Here is a 19,792-nt window from a genome sequence, read left to right as displayed (position 1 = left end):
GCACTTCATTGGTCAAAAGGAGAGCTCAGTAGAACCACTTGATCCGCCTTTATCATGGAAGCTGGAACTTCTTTTGATAACATCTAGGAGGAAGAGCATGTGGTTTCTCTTGAGTTTGTGTAATTGTGTGCTTTTTGCAATTTCTCAGCTTTGGCAGGCACTGGGTAGCATTTAGCTTCGACGCTGTCAACCCTAAGGACAATTCACAACTGGGCTTTTCCTGGCAGCTCCAGCATCTGGACCTTGAGTGGCCCAGGTTCACCGTGTGGTGGAACCTTCTGTGAGCCTCCTCAGCAGAGCACAGAACAAGCTGCCCAGGTCCCCATTCTTCTCTTGCTCCCAGAAGCCTAGGGCACCGGCCTCGTACAATTGCTGCACGGTTTACGGGCATGTTTGTAAAAATAAACAGAATAGTCATCTTTTCTTTAATGTTGTTTTACGGGATGAACAATAATCAATCAGTATTTCAACTCAACATTTACTCAGTACCTGCTGCATGCCAGGAGCCCTGTAGTGAGCACTGCAAATACGCAGGCAGCTCATGCCGGACCATCTCCCCCCCTTCCTTCTAATTTCCTTCCTTGCTCCTTATTTTCATCCTTCCTCCCTCCCTCCTTCCTTTCTTTTTCCTTCCTCCCTTATCCTTCCTTTTTCCCATTTCTTATTTACATAATACCAGAAAACAAAAAAGAAAAAAGCACTGACAATCCCACTACTTAGTGTATAAAGAAAACACTGAACATCTTCCCTTTCCTATCCCACCTTCTAACACCCGGAGGTGCTAACTATCCTTACCAGCCTGGTGTAGGTCCTTCCCAGCTTTCCCTTAAATGTATCTAAACAAAGCTGTCTATCTCTCTGTATCACCAGACATTTCTTGGAGAAAGAGGATGACGCCATACTCATTAGTCCCACAATTTTGAACATTAGCTAAGGCAGCCGATGCTGTGCTGGATTTCTGGCATGCATTGTTGTGTTGACTCCGATAACCCCAAGATGAGCTCGGTACTGTTATCATCTCCATTTGACAGCTGACACACACCCTTGAGGCTCAGAGTAAATGAGCAACTCACTTGTCCAAAGTCAGAGTCCAAGCAGTACAGCTGGGATTTGAACACAGGCCCACTGGCTCCAAAGCTCTTATTCCGCCCACTATTCCAGGCCACCTCTCACAAATCAATCCTCCTGCGTGCCCTACCAGGCTTCCGAGGCTTAGCTTTCTTCTAGAGATGATCCTATTTCTCCCCAATCTGCCTCGAATGGTCCACAGTAGCCTTGGGCTGCAAATCCAATTCCTGTACCAAGTGGCCCCTAAAGACACAGAACTTGGACAACTAAGAACCAGTCTCTGCTAGGAAGAGCTCGTAGATGAAGTTTATCAACAGTGCATTGACCGTGTCGATTTCCTCCCTAATTTATAACCTTACACCTGAGCTTCCCTCCTTTCCCGCACATCTTCCCACTCCCCCCTCCTCAAATAGGACTCCTTTTATGTAGAGTCATTTCTCTCTTCCCTCCTCATACACTAAAACACTCAGGGACATCTTGTTTTTCACGAACTTTCGGGACTGGGCACACATTGTGAAATAATAAAAGGAAGGGGAGGAACAGCATGGGCTGCGTGACTTCCCGGCTCCAGAAATTTTCTTTCAGGGTAAGTTAGCATCCCGTTCACTCTCACAAACAGTCCTGAGCCAAAAGATTCCAAATCAAAGCAAAAATCTATCAAGAGAACTCTGATTTAAAACTTAAGAAAACAGCCTGTACATATTTTTAGAACAATTTAGAAAACAGTACATCTGTGACTTGAAACAGCTGGAAATAGACTTTTTGCCAAAATGATGCCGATTACGAAAGTCATCATGGTCAGACAAGAGGCATTCAGGAGCCAAGTGGTCCTGTAGGTTTTGTATATTCAAGTTTCAAATAACCTTCGCTGTCATACGTTAAACACTGACCCCTAAACTGTCTTTGAACACCAAATGCCAGCCAGCTCCACAGTTTGTACAGCAGTGTTTGTATAACTATTTGAGGATTTTATTGTCTGTTGCCCTGATTGGCTTAGTAAAAAGAGTAGTAAAGCAATAGAACAAGTCATAAGAAGCATAGGTCTCAAAAGCTCATAATATGCTTGAGAAAACAAAAGAAATTATGAAGTTGTTGAAAACAGAAGAGCATTAGCCTCAGATAGTCATTGGACTTAAGCCAGTCAACCATGTGTTTCGTTCTGAAGGAAAACAACAACATGTGTTGAAAATGTTGGTAGCAAATTGTGGGTGAAAGACAAGATGTCATTAGGGAGCTATACGTTTCTTTTAGTGTACTGAAACTGAAGCCGTCTCTTACTTGGGACCCTGGTAGGTAGCAATGTGGAGAAAATGTTGGTAGCAAATGGAAGGTAAAAGGGAAGGTATCACTAAGGAGTTGGATTTTGGGGGTTTTGTTTGCTGAAAATGGAAACTTCTCTTATCTGGGACCCTGCTAGCCCTTTCTCTTATCCATTATGCCCCAACACCTTCTTTGCACGTAATAGATGGACTATAATATTTATTGAATAAATGAATACCGTAAGTCAGTTGCTGGTTCAACGTTTTAGGGATTTCATTGTGCATGAAGATAGAGGTACATTCTCTCATCTCTAAATATAGAAAGGGAAGCAGGAAAGAATGGATTCCGGCCTGCTTTGTTCTTGTGCTTTATGATAGGATAGGCCAGCATCTTAGAGGGGCAGAGAGTGGACTTGAGCAGAGAGGTGACAGTGAAGGCCTTTTGTACACTGTCGTGCAGATACTCTCCACACTACACCCCTCCTCCAAGTCACACACACAAACTTGAATGGGGTCAAGCAAACCACAGGCCCAGCCAGGCCATGTGCTCCAAGGACAAAGAGTAAGATACCTCTCCTCAGAGGATGCAGTGTTTGGGGAGCAAATAGAACTAGAAGTTGTGCCCAGAAGGGACCCAGCATCGAGATCAAGGTCACTATGAAGGCATAATGAGGGCGTTATGCTAAGTGGAGTGAGTTAGAGAGAATACCATACGATATCATTTATATGTGCAATCTAAATCTAAAAACAAAACAACAACAACAACAACAAAAAACAAGCTCATAGACACAGAGAACAGACTGGTCTTTGCCAGAGGTTGGAGAAAGGGGGTTCAAAAGGGAATGGATGAAGAGGGTAAAAAGTTAGAAACTTACAGTTATAAAATAAGTCATGGGGATGTAATGCACAGTATGACGACTATAGTTAGTAATATTGTGTTGCATATCTGAAAGTTGCTAAGAGAGTAGATCTTAAAAATTCTTAGCAGAAGAAAAACACCTTTTCGTATCTATGTATAGAGACTAGACTATTAAGTAGACTTATTGAGATGATCATTTCCCAATGTATATAGATACTGAGACATTAAGTTGTATACCTGAAACTAATGTTATATGTCACTTACACCTCAATAAAAAAAGAGAGAGAGAGAAAGAGAGAGAGATTAAGGCCAATAATCCAAGCCAAGGAATAAAATGCAAATCCAGAGCCAAGGTAGAGATTCAAACCAGAGATGCTAGTGAGTGAAGAATATTCAGAGAGACAAGTCTGGAGGAATTCTCAAAGTAAAGTGAAGACGTCCAAACTGGTGTTTCCCACCAACTGGCTGTGCGCATTTGAAGAAACTGGAGCAGAATGCATGTGGCTACTGTACAAAAGATGGATAAACGACAATATGAAAGAGAAAGTTAAGCTGGTGCCCCAGCAGAGCAAGTCTATGGAGTCTTAGCTCCAAAAGTAAATAATGAAGCCACAAATTGGATATAATTGAGGTCAGCCGCTGGAGAAATATTTTTGTGGTACCAGTGCCACAAGCCCAGAGGTAGAAAAACAGTGTCCACAACAGGTGAGCCCAAGAACAAGGGCAGAGCAGGGTCAGCCTGAGATTCCAAGAGCCTAGAAGGGTTGGCAGGAAGGCCGACGGGTGGGTCAGGATGACTCTGCAAGGACAGGGCCTCCTTGGGAGGGAAGATGGGGCCTCACCTCCATTGCCACACGACCCCAATCTCAAAGGCATCATACCCTGAACTTCATCAGTGATAGCCTGTGGACATGGGCAAGACCCAGAAGGCATTGCGGGAAAAATACATACATGCCTACATAGCATCCTGCTCCAAGGCTTCTGAGGGTGTTGAGGCTTGCTTGACCCAAAAATAAAGGGGGTCGTAATTCATTTCACTTGAAGTGACCTTCAAGTTTATTTTAAGTGAACTTGCATTCAGTGTGGCTGCTCTGTGGGATGCTGGGGGAGGAGGGTCTTCATTCTCCGCCTTCCTCTCCCCTTTCTTCCCCAGACAGGTGGGGCCGGCACACTGTTGCCTACAAGCCCCAAGGGAGTGCTGGCTAGGGATCCCACCACCTAACACCACCCTGCCCTCAGAGCACAAATTTTCTCATAAGATAAGCCATGTGCTACCTCAAACTTTAGAAAAGGGAAGCAGTAAGTGGCGGGTGGGGACTTGGTTGGTGTCTGTGGGAAGGAGGTGAGTAGGAGGGATGGTGTTCAGGATCGTCCTGCCCCTCGGGCAAGGCCTGCAAGTGGGAATGTCTCAGCTGGGCCGCAGTTCAAGGCCTGTCCTGACCCCGGGCTCCACCTGGGTCTCCGAGTGCATGTATATCCTGGTGGAAAACTGTTATTCTCTCTGTGAGGACATCCTGAAATACACCATCGGTCTAGACTCTCCCCTCCAATATCCAGGGATGCCCGCCGCAGGGCAGCCCCACCGCGAGGCCTCACCCATCCCAGGATGCTTGCGGAAGACTCGCAAGAGTGGCCATCAGTGGCTCTCAGGCTTTCCTGCTGGCCTGCAGAGCTCTTTGGCTACTGCAGGACCCCAGCAGTGCTTCTAGAAGGCTGCAGTTTCCTGAACCCCTGGCTCACTTGGATGAGTGGTCACCTCTTGGATTTGGCTCAGGTCATGACCTCAGGGACCTAGGATGGAGCCCCACCCCCACATCAGGCTCTGGGCTCAGCGGGGAGTCTGTTTGGGTTTCTCTCCCCCCACCCTGTTCTCTTTCTAAAAATAAAGAACTAAATAAATAAAAGTTGGCAATTAACCAAAGGACCCCATTGAGCCCCGGCGAGCCCAGCTGCTGCACAGCTTGCCCAAGGAACATCTTTCTCTAGAAACGTCTTCAGGCTCATTGAGGCTGATTATAGGAAACGAGTCTGCACTGGCACTTGCCAGCTCAGGCCCAGGGTTCCAGCCCTTTGGGTTAAGGATGAGCTTCACCTGCCCTCCTCCAGGGTTTGGTCTTCCGGTCCCCCCTTCTTCCCACTGGTGAATCAGAACATACCTATGAAACCTTCGCATCGTGTGTAAGATTTAGTCTCCAAGGTATGCTCTGGATTCTTCTTGACGTGGGTCGTACTGAAGCATGTACCTGTGGGCCTGTCACTGAGTCACCCGACAGTCCTAAGGACCCTTCAGCTCCTTTGGCAATAAATGCAAATTAAACTTCCTTAGTGACTCTGACTTGAATGGCAGAAGTCAGCTATAGGGTCAGCCTAAAGCCTAAGGGTAGATTTCAATGGGAAAATGCCCACAGCGAAAGCTCAAGAGGGAGAATGCGATGGGCCCCAGCTAAAGGGGACCCAGGCCCACCGCACACACTTAGGAAGTACATGCACACGTGCTTCCTCACTCAGCTCATCACAAAGGACCAGTCGCAAAGATATTTGCTTTGTCTCCTCTCCTGCTCTGCTGAGCTAATTACAAAGTCATTAAATTAGCTACAGAATAAATTAGTTGGTATCAAAGTGAAAGTCAGGGCATTCTTCTGAAAATTATCTAGGATAAAGCGCTGACTTGAATGATTTTTCTAGACTGAGAAATATTTTGTTGATGTCTTTTACTAAGGTATTGAGTTTTTCAAGAAGAAACCCTACATTTAAAGGTACTCCTAAAAGAAATACTTATTCTCTCCTTAATAAATGGCCAAAAAAGGGAAAGCATGTTTGAATCATTAGAAATGCTAGAGGGGGGCAGTCTGTGTAGGATGTTTACAGAACGGTCCTCACCAGCCAAGGTCACTGAGATGCTGAAATGACTTCAGGGGTGGAAATTAGTTGGTGCTTGCCGTACAGGTCATCATTTGGTACAGCCGCCTCACCACGTGGTGCCAACGAAGTAGCTAGAAGTAGTACCTTTTTCAGAAGTCTGTGCTCAGGGGCACCCAGGGCGGGGGGCTGTGCTCAGTCGATTAAGCATCCAGCTCTTGGCTTCAGCTCAGGTCGTGATCTCTGGGTGGTGGGGTCAGGCTCTGCACGCAGCACAGCATCTGCTTAGAATTCTTTTCCCTCTTCCTCTCCCTCCCCCGGGCCCCTCCCCACCCTAAATAAATACATAAATAAATTTTAAAAAAAAATTTTAATATGTACTCTGCCCTCTTTAAAATTATGATAATATAGAGATTCACACTCAAGTTCTAAATTCCACTTCCCCTGGATGCCATGCGAAGTTCAAACAGCGGCGGTCCCTGATGAATCACTTTGCAAGCCCTTAATGAAGTCGTTTCCATTCACTCACAGAGAGGTGGAGACGCCTTGTGATAAAAGTGTCCGGCTTTCCGCTCTCCCACACAATGATGAAAGTTATTTATGAACCAAAAAAGTGTGGATATTCATGGGGAAGACATAAATGACTGGGAGAAGCCTGGAGTCGGAGGGCAAAAGCTGGCATCATTAAAGAGAAGACAGCAAAATCCCATAATCAAAAAGCCTAGAATACTGTGGATTTCTTCCCACGGCAGGTCAGGTCAAACCCCATGAGCATACTGCCTTGTGGTGGAGGGTGAAATGCCAGGCCCCACACTTGGGCCCCGAAACAACAGCACAGTTACAAGATCGGAGAACAGCACTGGGCAGAAAAAGGACGTGCAGGTCTTAGTGCGCGGTGGGGCCAGGGTCAGCGGGGTACAGAGGCTGCAGAAAGGCTGGTGTGAGTGTGGACATTAGAAAATGGGATCTAGAATGAGGATTCTTCACTGGGGCTTCCTGGCCAGGATTGAGAGGTCACACCTTTCTCTTTTGTCAGATACTTTTTCACCACCTTCAGTAGACCCGTCAACAACATTTGCAGCCATCCTTGATGAACACCTAAGGATGATCCTCGGCGTGGAATCTCTGGGGCCAAGCATATGTACATTTTTGGTGCTTTTAATACAGATTAGCAAGTGGGCCTCTAGGAAGATTATACAGTTGGTCCATAATGAGAGCATTTCAAAGTTCCCATTTTCCCCACCTCGTCACCACTCCCCTCGTGCTGTTTTCTCTAGAACTGAATTATAGATGGTTTTAAAGTACCAGGAACTCCAGCCCTTTCAGTTTTAGAAGGAAAAGAAGGGAAGCCCAGGGAGCATAGGTGTGTGTCCTCTGAGCTGATAAGAGAGCTTGGGGGTAGAAGGGAGAGATACTGGTGTCTGTAGCCACCTGTTCCTGGCCTGAGGCCTGATGCAGGACAGGTGCTCAGAAATGTCCAGGATAGGGGCGCCTGGATGGCTCAGTGGTTGAGCATCTACCTTTGACTCAGGGCGTGATTCTGGGGTCCTGGGATTGAGTCCTGCATTGGGCTCCCCACTGAGAGCTCCCCCTCTGCCTGTTTCCCTGCCTCTCTCTGTGTGTGTCTCATGAATGAAACAATGAATGAATGAATGAATGAATGAATGAATGAATAAATAAATAAATAAATAAATAAATAAATAAATAAATAAAATCTTTAAAAAAGAATATACCAGAAACGTTTGAGAGGACCACTTCAAATAGCTAAGTTGTAGAGTATGTAAAATATACGTCAATAAAGCTGCTATTTAAAAACAAACAAACAAACAGGTTCTCAGTAGACATCTGTGGAATGAAGGAAGAAAGGAAGGAAGGAAATCAGACTTCTTGCTCCTCGATTTCCACCCAGTGGCTGTTCCACTCTTCTCTGTTTTTACAGACGTGCGCGTGTCTGCAGTTGATCCCAGCAACGGTTTTGTGTTCCCTCTGTTAGGTGTTTCGCTGTTTTCAGGACACACCGATCTGCCTCTTCTCAGAATTTATGAGTGAAAAAGTGAAAAAAGGGATCTGATCTTTATCCTTTTCGATTTCCTGGAGAAATCTAGCTCAGGGCTGGCCACGAAGGAAAAACTTGATCAGTGTCCGTGCGCTGAATTACTGGTGAACTGTAAGTAAATTTAATATTGGCTAATAAGGCAGTGACATAGTATGATTTCCTAGCATTGATGCCTAATTTTCTTGCAGCTGTCAGCTCAGTCTCTGTAAATTTAGGTCGGCAGTTACAGAGTTTGGCATTTTGGCCCGTCCGATTTCCCTCCTCACGTTTCGGGGGCTGCAAGAGAGTAGGTCACGGGGCCCATTTCGCCCTGGGTGTCTGAAAGCGCAGAGCTAAATTGAGGGCCCGAGAGTAGTGAGTGCTGGCTACAGGGCCAATCCAGAATCCACGGGGCTTAAAGCTTATTCAGTGTGGGAGAGGGTCCTTTCTCAGAAAAAAAAAAAAAAAAAAAGGAATGCAGAACTGTGGATGCAAATTAAAGGCAGAGCCTCTGAAGCTCACACAAGGAGGACTCCCTCTCTGGAAGTTAAGCTTCCTTAGCCTCCTGGTAAATCTGCCTCTGGCCATGTTCATTTCCCTGCTCCTTCTAATTGCATTTTATTTTGGTTTTGTGTCTAAATGTCTGTTGTTAGAGGCAGTTTACCATTCTTAGCCTCCTCGCCTTCCAGTTCTTCTTAAAAATAGAGTGTAAGTAATTGCTTAATTAACTCTCATTGCCACCATGCAGATAACTAGAATGATGACAGGAGCTCCCATCTGGAGGGAAGGCCAGGCTCTGAAACTCGGTGCATAACGTGAAAATCACACCTCATCACAACCGTCCTTAAAGTTTCAATCGCCTGTGAAGTGCAGAGTATGAAACTTGATGGTACGACCTTGAGTTCGCTCTCCTTGGACACTTTCTTCCGCCCCTCATCCACCAAGTTAGCGCCTGCCAATCCTTTAAGACCCAGCGGAAGAACTGCCACCTCCAGAAAACCTTCCCTGCTCTATCCACATCCCTCTGGCCTGCCCCTAAGCTCATTTATGGCTCCACACTTCTCTCTAATGAGTAACCTGTCTTGTGCACTAGAGTGTAAGCCACTTGAGACTAGCGAGTTTGAATTACTAGTTTTTAGGATGCCAGTGCCCTGCATAGTGCTTTGCATCGTAGCTATTTGCTAATGTTGGATATTTGTGGAAGGAAGGGAAGAAGGACGAGAAGGTGGAAAAGCAGAGCTGTCATCAGTTCCTTTCCATCAAAGCCTAGAAAATACTTTTAACATCCATTTATTAACTTCAATAGGGTTTTACTGTTGACATCGTGCATTTCTCGTCTTTACGTAAGAGACCTTTTGGCTTATTTCATTATTTTCACTTTTGGTGACTTGTGTTAAAGTTATACAAAGGCTTCACAGGAACCCGTCGTGCTCCCAGATTCCAGAAGAGGGTCTTCCATAGGATGGTGGCCTAGAGGGTGGGCTCTGAAGTAAAGCCCCTGTCTGAATCACTCCTGGCCATTTGCCATCTGTGTGGCTCTGGCAAGTTGCCTGTCCTCCCTAAGCCTCAATTTCATCATCTATAAGATGGGGATGATAAACCTAACAACCTCATACCGTTCACTTGAACGTCAAACGAGAAAATGCAACTAAATAAATATACATAGCTGTTCAAAAAATGATTATGGACAAAATCTAATATATCCAATCTTAAGTTATGGCTTCATTAGTAGGTGACTATAAAGTAGCAGGTTCTAATAAAGGAGAAACCGCACATTCACTGGGAACAGAGAGATAATGAGGTGATGGAGAAACCATTTTTATTCTAATATGTTTAGCTCATTTTCTTATAATTAAGCTACAAGATTATTCTTTCACCTACAAAATGGATAAATTCTTCATTGTATTAACTTGTTTGAAAAGATATCCTAGTTTAAGTGGAATGAATTTCCCTCTAATATGATTTTCTAGCAAGATTAGATCCTAATATGGATTAATATCCTAAATCGAGAGCTCTAATGGACCACTGTAGGAGCGAAACATGAGTCAAAGACATGGTCCCTTTATAAATATCAGTCTCTGAGGAGACATCCATCAGTGTGTGGGAGGGATCTCATGGCATCAAGCACAAGAGTAATCATAACTGGCATTGATGGGATGCTTGCTGGGTGTCAGGCAGCCCACGTCAGGCTGCCCAACCTCACCGAAGCCCCATGCCTACACCAGAGGCCAACTCTCCACTTATGACGAGGGAAGGCGCCGGGTGGTAAGCAGAACACTCCCATCTGCTCCCCCGCCCGGAGCATCCTTTCCCTTAGACTCCAAGCACCTGCACAGCAGCCTGTCATCATCACGGATCCCAGCAAAGGGAGGGAGGAGCTCTCCAGGCCCAGTCATCCAGACAAGGGGGAGACTTGGAAAGCTATTGGCCTCATGTCCTCTCTGCACAAAGCCCTTCTCTCCCTCCCTCAGCCATCTCCTGTATTTCCTTCACAGTACCTATCACTTTCTGAAACGGTTTTATACCTTCGTTTATGTTTTGGGGTCATGCAGCTTCTTCCATGTATCTTCCACGCACCCCCTTCTGTCTTGTTCCTGGCACCCACCCCCACTCCATGCCTAGGACAGTGTGTGGCCCACAGCAGTGCTTGATAGAATATGTGTTGAATGAAAACGATGAAGGAGGGTGAGGCAGGGAGGGGGATGCCCACCCCGCATGGCCAGAATCCTCATGCCCCCGGAGTCAGTGCCTGCTTATCCAGATTGGGTCCCACTCCACTGAGGTTGGTCTCTGGGACTCTGTTTTCCAAGTTTATTCAGCCCCATGCCCACCGTCACCCACCTCGGCTAACCTCTTCTTCCTCTTGAGACCAACTTACAGAGGAGCTTTCAGTGTCTTTCATTTTCAGGCGTGCCAAATCCTGCTTAACCCTTAGGGAAACATCCCATCTTTTACCACGATTTCTGCAGGTGGCTAATATCATCGATTATTTGACTCATCCAACTCTCAGAGGGTAATCTTCTCCTTAAGTCAAGTTTCAAGGCCATCTCACTGTGGGCTTCTATATATCACCGATCACACAGAGCAGAGTCAAGCAGAGGTGTTGGCGCTGTTCTTTACAGATTCATCTGGAAGCTGCGGTGGCCGTTAATCTCTGATGTGTTGGTGCTAATCGTGTCTGTCTATAATCAACCTCAATCTACCCTTCACCACGCCAAAAGGTAAATGCCAGACTGCAGGAACACACTGAAAATGGCCCTTGAGGCCCAGAAAATCTCCTTACCTGCCCTGCCAGGGCCCTAGAACTCCTGATTTAAGAGGCCGATCTCTCCTCTGATTCCTCCTTAGGATGTATTCCCAAATCAAAAGCCAATAGTTAACATTTCTCTGCAAAGGAGCAGACAAAAAATGTTTTTTGTTTGACACAGCAGCAATGGAAACTAGACCATGTTTCTCTTTTATGGAACCTCTGAGAGTAATTCATTGAGATCTTGACATTTAATATCACCCAATCACCTCTCTGGCAAGATATTTTCTTTGGCTCTATCAGCCCCACACACAGACATTGCTGCTGGCACTTACCAGGCCTTGTCGTTAGGTGGGCTGCTTTTAATACCCAAGGCAGGATTTGGCAAGAAGCAGCAGCACCTGCCTTATTGAAAGACATCTTCATATGTTTCCCTCAGAAAGAGAAACGTGCGATGTAAATGTCCTTAAGAGATGATTATCGTGCATCAAGATGTCCATTCCAAAAAGCAGCATCCCGGACGCTCAATCACACACAGTCACCAAGAATGGAGGTGGCAGATGGAGAATTTGAGCTTTTAGAGAATACAAATTGGTCAACCCTAAGTGCCTGCCGACTCCTGGCCAGCACATAGCCAGGTAACCTGAGCAGTACCCACTGGCTAAAAAGGAGCTTCACACCTCAGAGAGGGCCTGGGGAGAAGACAGCATTCAGGTCCCCGTTGCCCCAAGTCTACAAATGAGCACACATGGGTTACGCTACCTCCTCCCCCAGAGATTTTTGTGCACCGACTGAAAGAAAGGATTAAGCAAGCACTGATCCGCACGTGAGTGCTGGTCCCCGGCATCAGGGGAGACGTTACCGTAAAGGACTTTTCCTCCCCACTATTCAAAACCTGGAACCATCGTTCCAGCAGTGGGAGCAGAGAAGTCCAAAATCCATGAGGCTTAGCAGCTCAGGCACAAAGAAAATGAAATCAGAAACCCGGGGTGTTTTGCTATTACCACCAAGGGCCTACATCTTGGATATAACAGCAATCTCCTAAATTTCCCATAGCGTGACCCCAGCAAATCTGACCGAGACACTCACTGTGTATAATCCTTGTGTGGGGGCGCCTGGGTGGCTCAGTTTGGCTCGGGTCATGATCCAGGGGTCCTGGGATAGAGTCCTGCGTGGGGCTCCCTGCTCAGTTGGGAGTCGGTGTCTCCCTTTGCCCCTCCCTCCCACCCATGCTCTCTCCCTAATTAATTAATTAATTAATTAACAAAGCTGGAAGTCCCAAAGAAGTTGGAGACAAAGTTCCCAAAGGACTGGCCTACAGGATGAAATCTGGCCCAATCCTGCCCTCTCTCCAGCCTGGCTATTTCTCAGACAGCCCTCCCACCCCCACCCCCACAGTCCAGGCATGCCCACCGACCTTCCTCCCTCTTCCTGTGTCCTCCCTCCCTTCTGCTCCCTCTTCCTGGAAAGTCCTTCTTCTCTGCCAGGGGGATCTGTATCCTTGCTTGAAGACTGGGTTCAAATTTTTGCCTTTTGAGCGCTACCCTTCCCGCACTCGCAGTAATGAGCCGTGGTCCCCTAGCATCCGTGTACGTGTGGTTGCACGTGGAGTTATCCCATGTGTCTGGCCCTCGGACCCATCTGCACACGCACAGAAGATAGAGGCCATGTCTTATTTCTTTTCCTTCTCCGTCTTCCTCCGGGGCTTGGCATGCGGTGGGCGCTCAATAAATATTTGATGGATGGATGTGGAGCTGTTTAATTCACCACTAGATAGCAAGCTGGCATTTTCCCAAACAGCTTTATTCAGAAGCAGTTCAAAGACACAGAGCCACTCTCATAACCAACTCAGGCAGCTCTGTGTTAACAAAGAACATAACTTCTTTTAACTACTTCTGTTTAGATCTGAATTTCATTTTTGTAGAAATCACTATTAGAACATTAAAAGAAAAACTGTACAGAGGTCACACGTTGAAAACCCATGGACCATAACAGCCTCTGAAGCTGGCATGATTTGACCCTGCTAATCCGAAGTCACTTCACTTAAAATCTGTGCAGCTCCCTGGTGCCGATGGCTTTCAAATTCCTCCGTGGGGCTTCAGGGATTCCTTGGGGACCTCTATGGGTAAGGTCTCCGAGGAGATCTGATGGGGAGGAATGTGGCTCTGGGCCCCACACCCTTTATTACCATCAAAGAGGTTCCAGGGCGCCTGGGTGGCTCAGTCAGTGAAGCTCTGTCTCTTGGTTTCAGCTCAGGTCATGATCTCAAGGTCCTGGGATGGAGCCCCATGTCGGGCTCCCCACTCAGCGGGGGAGTCTGCTTGGGATTTTCTCTCCCTCTGTCCCTTTCCCACTCAGTCCCACTCATGCACATGTGCTCTCTCTCTCTCTCTCAAATAAATAAATAAATCTTAAAAAAAATATTCTGCAAAATCTAAGTATTTAAGTGTTCTATGTTTTCAGTTTTGTTTTTTATTACCTTTGGTAGAACCTGATTCTCCAGCCCCACCATTGCACCCCCCAACCCTGCGACTTGTTATGTTTTTTCTATCCATCCTCACCTGCCTGATGCCAGCTATCATTTGAGTTTGCAACAAACCCATTCCTCTAAGAGCACTTGTCATTTCTCTGACCTCCTTTCCGGGCCCAGAGTGCGTGCATCCTGTTTCTATAGAGTGGCTGTCATGTTGCGCACAACATTTTGTATTTTCTTTCTTCACTTAGCACCATACCGTAAATATTGTTCCATTACGTAAGACACATCTTTTGTAGTTACCTTTTTAAATGACAGATGTTTAGGTTGGTTGGCTCTAATTTATTCAGGTCTTCCATTGCAGCTAAAACAACTTTTTATTTATTTTATGCTCTTAGAAGTAATACTGTGTTGAATAGCCTCATACAGATGACAATTTTTCTAGAAAAGTGTTCCTATTGATTTTAACAGATTCCTTTTATGTTATGGATTTTACTATCTTGATATAAGTATCTTCTCAGAATGTTCTTTTTCTTTCCACTTCTTATATTTTTTAAGATCAAAATAGGTTAAGTATTATCCAGTGGAATCTTTGGATCTCTTCCATTGTTATTTCTTCTATTGCTTCAAGCCTGGGAAAGTTCATCCTGGTTCATTACTCATAGTTCCCAAGATCTGATGCAATCTTGGTTCTCTATTCTTCTGGTTTTAAATATATATATATTTAACGCTTTAATGTATTTGAGCATATTCAGTACATGTTTAAATATAACTGATAGTTAAATTGGTGTCTGGGCAATGCAGTCGGTTAAGCAATCGAAATTTGGTTTCTACTCAGGTTGTGGTCCCAGGGTGGTGGGTCGAGCCCCACATCGGGCTCAGGCCCAAGGCAGAGTCTGCTTAAGACTCTCTCTCCCTCTGCCTCTCCCCTACTTGCACACTTGCATGCTCTCTTTCTCTAAAATAAATAAATCTTTTAAAAAACCAAATTGGTATCAGCTATTAAGTGACTTGTCCTTGACTCATTGTTTATCATACTTCATCGTATATCAAGTTATTACATACAAATAGGTTTAATTTGGCATCTGATTCTCCTCTACTATTCTGTATGTCTGGTTTCATACCAGTACTGCACTATTTTAATTATCCTTGCTTTTTGTATGTATAGAATGTATAGTTCTAGCCTTACAAAATCAGAAGACTTCTTTTTCAAAATATCCTTTCACGTTCTTGACACTGTTTGCCTAATAAATGTTAGAATCGTTAAATCCTAAGAAAAAGTGGTGATTTTGCTTTAGAGCACATCAAGTCATTATACTTAACTTCTTAAATCATTGTATGTATTCTAGGTATCTTATTCTTATCATATTTATATGATTCTAGGTCTTTACTGCTTACATACAGTAGTATATATAGTATACAGTAATATGGATAGTAATGCTACTAATGTTTTAATTTGAATACCAAATCTGCCTTCTTTTTTTTGTTGTTGTTAAATCTGCCTTCTTTTTAAGCTTGTTGATTTAGTTCCGAGTGTTTAGCAAAGTCTTTGTAAATATTTTTCACTTCTTTTCCAACAGTTGTTCTTTGTATCTTTTGCAATTTGCCTAAAGCAATCTTAAATTATAATGGATGGTAGTAACATTCTGCTTTTGGGCCTATATTTGAAAGAAAAGCTTTTAGTGTTATTCCATTATTGCTTCATGATTTTAAATAGTATGTTTATCGAGTTAAGGTACTAATTATTTTACTCAAAAGAAAGGTTTTATTAATTCCTCTTTGAAATATGTTGAAATGGGTTGCATCGTCTAATGTTAATAGATTTTCTTTTATTGATTTGTTTTCCACATTCCTGGAGTAACCTTCATTAAGATCAAACTTGTCACATAGAATATATTAGATGGAGTCCATCCTAGCCTGTGTTTTGATACAGTCAGCATAGCTTGGAAATTATCTGTTCCTTGGGAGTTTGAAGAAACCCATTAAGTCTGTGTGCCTTGCTTTGTTGAGTTTCCTGAAAATTTTTAAAATTTCTTTCTCTGTTCCTGGTTTAATAAGGTTTCCTACCTTATTGTCACGTTTGGGTATTTTATTATATATTTATATCTAATATATTATGTTGTTATTTCAAAATGTTATCCATGTATTGAGGCTTTTAGTCAAGTAGCATGTAATTAGGTATAGTTTTTACATATAAGTTTATCCCCTTTTTATATTTCATACATTGAATGAGACCTGAATTGTCAACCAGCTTCTACCACTAATTTATCAATGCAACTTTGACCAATTAAGTTGACTTCTGACAACATTTTCCTTATAAGTAGGATCATGTTAGTTACTGTATCCCAGGGTTGCTGTATTACAGATAATATATGCAAAGTTCTTAGCACCATGCCTGTCCTCAATGAATAGAAAATATTACAAGATTCTCTTTTTTAATACTGTTGATCTCCTTTCTCTTTGGCTCTGAATTGTATTTGCATGAGGTTTCTAGTTTTCATAGTCTTTTCAATATTTTCAGCGGCAACATGTAGGCAATGGGGAGCCACTGAAGGATTTTGAAGAAAGAACACCAGCTCTGGCAATTGTCTGGGTTGAGCTGGGTTTGTGGACCGATCATCAGAAGATGGGCCTAGGCTGTGAGAAATGACACAGTTGACAAGAGGCCAGCTAGACCTTGCTTGCCAAGTGGGATGTGGAGGTGTAGGCTTTACATTCATAGGCAGTGAACAGAGGCTCCAGGGCTCAGGAGAGGCCTTTTCAAGGGCTCCAGGGAATGGGAAATTGACCAACTGGCCCCCAATTGTCCTGCTCCAGCATCCAACCCTTTGGGGCCTAGGAACAGACGCTGACAAACACCATGACCCAGACTAAACCCAGCTTTTGAATGGGACAACAAAACAGGCTTTGTTCATCCTTTTGAAATGGGGCCCAATTATGTTTGATTAATAAATGAAACCCTGTGTCCAAATAGGAGAGACACTGTAGAGAAATGGTCAGAAAGCACTTTGTGTAGAAAAAGGCTGATGAAGTTTTCAGAGGGCATTCATTTGCCTGGAGCTGGTCTAAGACAGAAATTTTCAGCCTCCAGTTCCTTCCCTTGTTTCCCTATCCCCCCTCTTTTTCCCTGAAATATGTTTAACTCTTCTGGTTGAGATTTATTTTGCCTCCTTGGTGATGGATTTCCGTGTTTATTCTGTCATTTAGAAAAAAATTCACTGTTAGAAACATTCTTGATCTGTTTGTAAATGTCAATAGAAAAATAAGCCAAAAGGTTGACAATGGTAATTAATCAAAAGGTATTCACTGAGCACTTTCTATGTACAAACCACTGTGTTATTCACTATGAGGGAAGAATTAAGAAATAGTCCCTACCCTCAAAAGTCCTTCAATCCAGTTGGGGAAATGCCTAAATAATAGACTGGCTGCAATACAAGGAAATTGAAATAAATGCTATAATCGGGTTGTAAGGCACACCTGTAGGGGCACAGATCAATGGGATGGATCAAAAGGACTTTCATGAGCAACTTGCAATTATGTTGCATCGTAGGACATAAATAGGCTTCCTATAGGCATGTGTTCCTTCAGATTCTTGTGAATGAGCTGACCAATGTACCCGTGCATGATGCCCCAGATGTCAGCAAACACAAGCAGCTCTTCTGGGCCACTCCACCAGCCCCATGTGTGCAGGCGAGCACACAGACACATCCCCAGTTCACATGTGTTTGCTTTCCTCTCCCCTCACTGCATTTGCCCAGCTCCAAATCCTCATTCCCAGATGGCCTCTGGCCCTGACCAGCTTGGTGACCTCCAAAGTATGGCTTCCTAGATCTGGTCTTTTCCATATGGTTTTTGGTTCTGCTTCTTTCCTTGAGTTTTAGGCCCTTCCTCTGTGTCATCTTGGGGAAGAAACCCTCAGATTCAGTCCTCTGCCCATAAAGCCCGCAGCCCTAGCCAGAAAAATGCTGTAGCCAAGGTAACTGTTGGAAGAATTCCCTTCATTATCCTTCTAGGAGTCATGGGGGCTTTCCAGGCTCTCCTTCACTCCCCTGCCCTAGGGTAGCTGAGGCGAGGTGAAGGGAAGGGAGATGGGATGATGTGCAGTGGGATTCCCCCTGCAACATTAGCCAGGAGGCTAGAAATAACTGGACGTTGTATGTCAAGTTCCAAAAAAACCTCAGGAGAAATCAGCCATTCCCCACCAGTAAATGTATTGAAGGAGTAGAGTCTGGTCACAAGCCCAGCTGAATGCTCTTGCCCATGTAACAAACTCCTCCTGAGAGACAAGACGGGGGGGAGCGAGGAAGATATATCTGGAATGCTGTCGGCCACAAGTAACAGAAACCTTAGCCAAGAGTGGCTGAAACAATGTGGATGTTTACTGTCTCACTGAATGGGAAATTTGGAGATTGATGGTTCCAAGGTTAGGACAGTGGCTTGCAGATGTCATCAGAGACTAGGGAACCAACATCTTTCCGCTCTGCCGTATTGAGAGTATCAACCATGGCTCCCTTCGTGGCCTTGAGATCCGTGCAGCAGTTCCCCACATCACTTCTCATGTGATAGCCTGGGTGATTTCTTCTGTTCAGAGTGCTGTTGACCAGGGTACTCACAGTAATCAGCTGACAAACGGACTGGTCTGAGGGATCATGGCATCATTCATATGTCTGGAACCTTGGAGGGTGGTCTGGAAAGCTGGGACTATATGGAATGCCCACACGTGGCTTCCTCAGCACGGTGGTCTCAGGGAGTCATTAGATTTCTTACATGACGACTCAGAGTCCTCAAAGATGGTGTTCCAAAAAAACAGAAAGTGGAGGCTGCCAGTTGCTCAAAGCTGGGGCCCAGAAATCGGTTAAAGCAGTCACAAAGCTTCCCACTTTCAAGAGGAGGGGACATGGCCCCCCACCTCTTCATGAGAGTAGCGATAGGATTATGGTCACCTTTGACCCATACATAGGCTGTAAACTAAGCTGTTGTGATAAAGAAACCAGAAATATGGTTTTTAAGTCAGATTGACATTTATTTCCCTCACACGTAACAGTGCAGAGGGGAGCAGCACGAGGCTGGTGGTCCGTTTCTGCCAGGCTCTGCACATGGCTCCCATATCTGAGTCCAAGTCAGCTGCTGTGGTTCCGACTCCTTTCCAAGCAGCTGGAAAGGCTAATGAAAACAGAAGGTAAACAGCTGTCTAACATAAGGTGATCCAAAAGTTACAGCCATCCCTTCTGTTTGCATCACATTGGCTAAATACTGGGCCCATGGTCACACCTGACTGCACATTGTTACCAAATGGAAGATGGGGAGAATGGGACTGAGAAACAGTTACTTCTGGGGCTCTCCTGATGCCCAGAGGATCAACAGTGGTAGATGAGTTTCAGCTCTAAATAGTAAAGTCGGTATCTGGGGGTGGTTTCTGAATCATCCCTGTAAGTGCAGAGCATCTTCCCAAGGCTGGGTAGTCAATCACAGGTACTCTGAATGCACCCCTAAGTGTGGGGGCCACTCCTCCCCCCAGAAGCAAACAATGTACAGGTGGACCCTTATTAGAAGCCGTACCTCGCTTGAGCCCCTCATTGGATGTGAATGATAATTGTCAGTTGGGTTCACTTGGTCAGGTCCTGCTCCTTAGAAATATCCCACGCAGCATCTTACTCCAAACTTCACAGAGACCGCAGGAGAATTCGTTGAAAAGGAACCCACCAGCGCTAGTTTGCCAAGTGGTTTACCAACCATCAGAATCCAGCAGCAGATCGAACTAGTGTTAAACCCGGTCCCATAAAGAAGGCATAACAAGCAAGCAGCCTCACCTGAGTAGGATGATGGTGCAGCCCTTCTTAGGAGAAGGTGGCATCTGTCCTGGGTGTCCTCTAGGGTTTCTCAGCCTTCTTCCAGGTTCTGAGAAACTCACTGTGCCACTTTTGCACCCTACACCAAAGCAGGTTGGCTGGCTCTCCCTTGGATCAGAGCTGGGGCTTCTGTGGGCATAACT

The 19,792-nt window shown here is 44.9% G+C and overlaps 1 protein-coding gene and 1 long non-coding RNA gene across 3 annotated transcripts in view; one reads left to right on the top strand and one right to left on the bottom strand.

Moving 5' to 3' along the window:
* Window positions 1-19,792, top strand: part of SPON1 (spondin 1) — a 252,810-nt gene that overhangs the window by 182,308 nt on the left and 50,710 nt on the right. The gene's annotated exons all lie outside the window — the stretch shown is intronic.
* LOC140594401 (uncharacterized) lies at window positions 15,395-19,754 on the bottom strand. The gene is made up of 2 exons (XR_011995092.1): window positions 19,611-19,754; window positions 15,395-18,963 (listed from the first exon to the last, which is right to left on the bottom strand). It is a non-coding gene; the product is annotated as an uncharacterized lncRNA (long non-coding RNA).

Source organism: Vulpes vulpes, chromosome 11, assembly GCF_048418805.1.
Source record: "Vulpes vulpes isolate BD-2025 chromosome 11, VulVul3, whole genome shotgun sequence".
Classification (NCBI taxonomy): domain Eukaryota; kingdom Metazoa; phylum Chordata; class Mammalia; order Carnivora; family Canidae; genus Vulpes; species Vulpes vulpes.
Note: the sequence above shows the minus strand (reverse complement) of the source record. Positions and strands in the feature narration are given on the sequence as shown.